The 4,585-nt window shown below is 34.7% G+C and overlaps 1 pseudogene; it reads right to left on the reverse strand.

Moving 5' to 3' along the window:
- Nucleotides 1-1,367: 1,367 nt before the first annotated feature.
- LOC122744054 lies at nucleotides 1,368-2,309 on the reverse strand (annotated as a pseudogene).
- Nucleotides 2,310-4,585: the final 2,276 nt, after the last annotated feature.

Here is a 4,585-nt window from a genome sequence, read left to right on the forward strand (position 1 = left end):
GTTAGTGAAATTTCATTCTAACTTGATGATAACCAATCAAATCATGAGCTACTAACCCAGTGTCAGAGACTTTTATGACACTAAAGACATAGGTACACTTGAAGGGATTTTTTTTCATTCTCTTGGTTTATTACCCCTAACAAAAAACCTGGGACAATGTGTGGATAGTACTCTCCACCCTCTCCCCCAGGTTACTATGGGTGAAGGTAGTTCACCAAAGTATGAACGGAACTTTTGTTAAAAGGAGAGAAGCAAAACAAAAATTCTTGATTCATTAACCTTTAAAGCCAAAGATATAAGTCAATCCTTAGTCATATGCAGTTCCTCTAGTATAGGGCTTCTTAAACTTTTTCCAGCCATGAACCATTTTAATCTGAGAAATTTTTATGTGACCCCAGGTATATAGGTATATAAAATACATATGCATAACCTTTTACTTTTGCCAAATTTTTCTTGACCCCCCACACATCCCGTTATATGACCCCATATGGGGTTAAGACCCACAGTTTAAAATGCTTTGTTCTAGTAGGCACATGACGTACAATTCCTATTTGGACTTTCTGCTACTTTAAAAGGAAGGAATGGGAATAATAGTCTTCCTTCCTTCTTCTCACACTTCCTTTCCTTCCTTTCTTCCTTCCTTCCTTCTTTCCTTCCTTCCTTCCTTCCATCCTCTCCTTTTCTTCTCTCCTTTACCTTCTCCACAGACAACAATAGTAAAATGACTTTTGTAAGGTGCTTTACAATTTACAAATAATATTGAATACATGATTACATTTTATCTTCATTAAATGTTCTAGTGTGTGTGAGGAAAGAACTTTGTAAATACTACATTGATATAAGTAAAATATAAGGTCTGAAGGTAAGGACTAGTTTTTCTCTTTGATTCTCCTTGCCCTATCTTTCACAGAATAAATATTTAATAAATGTTTGGTAAATGTGTAATCCTCAAATTGCTTTGCAAGTATGAGTTTTTTCTTATTTATTTTTTAGGCAGTAGTTATAGAAGCTTTTTTTTCAATATTCTTAGACTTGGTTCTTATTAGTACATGCCACAAAAAACAAATCAAAGATCCCCAGGGGCCATACATAGAACATGTGACAGACTTTGAAGTGGGAAGTTTTCTACTTACATTGGTCCTGAAATTTTCAATAATTAGTAACTCCAAAATTTTATAGAATGAGTTATTAAAATAATTGCTCTTTAATTAAATAAATACACACATAAATCTTTTCCAGGTTGCAAAAGGTAAACAGTGTTATGAATATATTGTTATTTACAATTTTTTTAATAAATTGACTAAAATAACTCATTATTCTGGGATATCTCTTTCTTCTTGTAGCCTAAACCTTATCTAAAGTCTTATCTAGAAGTTCTGTCTGGAGCTGATGTATCTGCTCCATAGTCTAATCACAGCTGCTTTCATTTCTTGATTCCTCAAGGTATAGATGATTGGATTTAGAAGGGAAGTGATAACAGATTAAAAAAGTGAGAGAAATTTGTTCAGTGAAAAGTTACTGAATGGCCAAGCATAGATGAAGATAATTGGCCGAAAAAAGAGAATTACTACTGTGATATAGGCAGACAATGTAGAAAGAGCCTCGGAGAGCCCTCGAGAGGAGTGCAGTCAAATAGTGACCAAGATAACAATATAAAAGACAAGCAAGAGAATGAAGAAGATCAATGAGAGCAGCCCACTAAAAGCAATAACCAGTAAATCCAGGACATAGGTGTCAGTGCAGGCAAGTTTGATCACAAGGGGAGTATCACAAAAAACATCATCAATTACATTGGGGCCACAGAAGGGTAGATTCACAATAAAAACCATCTGGCTGATGGTATGGATGAAACCAACCACCCAAGAAAGCAATACAAGTCCTACCAGCAACCAATGATTCATGAGGGATGTGTAGTGGAGAGGTTTACATATTGCAATGTATCTATCAACAACCATGACTATGAGTAGAGTCATCTCACTGCCTCCTAAGAGGTGAAGTAGAAACATCTGTGCCATACAACCCCATGAGGAAATGGTTTTTCTCTCTCTGAAGAAATCTGTGATCATCTTGGGGACAGTGACAGTGGAAATAGTCATGTCAATACAGGAAAGGTTGGCAAGGAGGAAATACATGGGGGTGGAATGCAGGTGTGAGTCAAAGATCACCATAACTACAATGAGAATGTTTCCTGACATTATTGATGCATAGGCCAAGAAGAAGACCCCAAAGAAGAAAATCTCAAGTTCCCAAGAACTGGTGAGTCCTAATAAAATAAACTCATGTACCATAGAGTCATTATTCATCTCCATCTCCTCACATACTTTAAACGTCCAGAAGATCTCTGAAGGGAAGGTACTCAGAAAGGAGTCCCAATTTCAGATGAGTATTCTTGAGAATACAATGGTGGCAAGTAGACTTAGATTCCATATGCCTAAAAATAAAGGCTGAAATTTCTTTGAAATGTATGTCAGACCACAATGGATTCAAGAAATATTTAAGGTGCTGTGTTTTTAAACATGGTTTGGCCTAAAAACATAAGAAATACATATTAATTTAGATACAGGTTACTTCTTGACAAATTATTTAACCATTGTGATTCAACTTAGCAGTCACAAGTCATGTCCTCATCTATATGAATGATTTCATTGGAATAGATGTATTTAAGATGGCTTCCAGCTCTAGATCTATGATTTTCTGATCCTAATGATTACCTAAAAGTTCTTGTCTGCTTTTTTCAATTAAGGTATTTAAGCGGAGCTATCACTTTCCAAATAGATGAGATTCGTTTGAATATCTAGAAAGGAAATTGTTTTAAATCAATAATTACCAACATATTTTCCATAGTTCCCTTGGTAGACTGAGCATTATTACTTAAAATCCTCAGATAAATATGCATGCCAAACATTGTGAGCTTGACCTTTATTTAGTTCTAACACATGGAGTCTGAGCAATATTCTTATGTTCAGAAAGGGCCTTAATACTTATAAAGTTTGGCACCTACTTATTTATGCAATTGCTATAAATTTTCAACATCAATGACCCAAAAGCATCAATGACACTGTCACAACACTGGCTATGTTAAGTAATGAGATTATTATTAATTTAATTACTTTTTTGTCAAAAAAGTGATCATTGATATTAATTACTCAATATTGACCTCTATATATTTTAAAGCAATTATCCATACACAGGTTGGTTTTTTTCTTTATATTCCCAGCACCCTTTTGTTGTCTAGAAGACAGGAAGCACTCAAATACTTATTGAACTGAATGAATACCATTCATAAGTAGAATATGTTGCATTCTTCTTGATCCAGCCATCACTTAGGATATTGATTCTATTATCTTCCATCTACTTTGTATACATTTTGTAGGTACATAGTCATTTACATGTCTCCACCATTAAAATGTGAGCTTCTTTAGGGCAGGGACAATGCTTTTGCCTTTCTTCATGTTTTGAGTCCATAGCATAATTCCTGCATATAGTTAAGTACTTAATAAAAGTATGTTGACTGACTATAAAAATATTTGTGTTGCCTTTGGTTGACCCACCAAAGCACTCAGATATTTGGTTGACCCACCAAAACACACAACAACAAAAGGAACTGGTTGAAAAATGATATATTAATCATCACAAACTGTTTCCCCCACTCTGGCTTTCAAACAACCTGTCAGTCTGACTCTCTTCTCACCCCTACCTCATTCTAAATAGACAGATAAAATAAATAGATAAATAGGTCATTCTCTTTTGCACCAAAGGGACAACCTCAAAAACAGCAAGCATATGAAGAATGCCTGTGACAAGAGTGCTGAGACACCTGGCACATAAATCAATTAGCTAAGTGTTTGGAATTTAAGTTAAGCATTTATCGAGTACCTCATTGTACCCAATTGTAAGTGCTGTGGGTAATATAAAGTGTATAACAAGATCTCCAAACTCAAGGACAGGGTAATATGGAAGGGGGGGTAAGACTAACACAATTAAGACTAAAGACAATTAACTTCTGAAGCACATTTCACTGACTGGATCAGTTCTGGGAAAAGACTGATCAATGTGGGCTAAAGAACATGAAAATGTAAGTTAAAAGTTTATTGTGAACTCAATACTTTCCAAACCCAACTCAAAGATACAAGTTAGAAAGCAAAAAAAGGAAATAATGACTGGCATAATGAAATAACCCAAAATGATCTGCTTATCTTCCTGAATACCAACCTCAATTTGTCTTAGTTTGAATTGAAGGCTTTCTGTGGGAAGTTCAATATTCCTACCTAGCCTGATTTTTCTCTTACATAGAAATAATCGATATTCTCCTATGCATTGGATTCCACGTTGGGATTTTCTTTTATAATAGTTAGAAATACTTTGTTACATGATCATTATGTTAACTGAAAGCAGTTTCTAGTATCTTCTACATCACTAATTGTTATATATCTTTGGTCACTTCAGTATTTACATAAATGACCTTTCTAACAACTTGACCTAGATTCTCACTTTTTCAGTTCTAGTTGAAGATCTCCATTCTACCGGAGCCACTTAAACTTCATAATCTTATACTCAGAAATCCCCTTGTTTTATCATAATCCAT

This window comes from Dromiciops gliroides, chromosome 2, assembly GCF_019393635.1.
Source record: "Dromiciops gliroides isolate mDroGli1 chromosome 2, mDroGli1.pri, whole genome shotgun sequence".
NCBI classification, from domain to species: domain Eukaryota; kingdom Metazoa; phylum Chordata; class Mammalia; order Microbiotheria; family Microbiotheriidae; genus Dromiciops; species Dromiciops gliroides.